Source organism: Mastomys coucha, unplaced genomic scaffold (genome assembly GCF_008632895.1).
Source record: "Mastomys coucha isolate ucsf_1 unplaced genomic scaffold, UCSF_Mcou_1 pScaffold22, whole genome shotgun sequence".
Classification (NCBI taxonomy): domain Eukaryota; kingdom Metazoa; phylum Chordata; class Mammalia; order Rodentia; family Muridae; genus Mastomys; species Mastomys coucha.
The window spans coordinates 139744215-139744616 of NW_022196905.1; positions in this window are offsets into that span (position 1 = coordinate 139744215).

A 402-nucleotide genomic window follows, 5' to 3' on the forward strand; every position below is an offset into this window, starting at 1 on the left:
TTGTTAATCACAGCTGATACTTCAGCCCCACCTAACCAAAACCACAGAATCTTCACAACCAAAACGACATGGCCCTAAGAGTCTTTAATCTTCCCTCTGAAATTTCACAAGCCAGGCCTCCATCTTCTGCACTGTTCTCAACATGATCTTCCAAGCTCCTACAGAACATCCCATAGAGCTGTTAACAACCAATGGCTCTTCTATCTCAAAGTTCCAAAGTCCTTCCACAATCCTCCCCCAAACATGGTCAGGTTGTCACAGGAATACCTCACTATGCTGGTACCAATTTGTCTTAGTCAGGGTTTCTATTCCTGTAGAACATCATGACCAAGATGCAAGTTGGGGAGGAAAGGGTTTATTTGGCTTACTTCCACATGGCTGTTGATCACCAGAGGAAGCCAG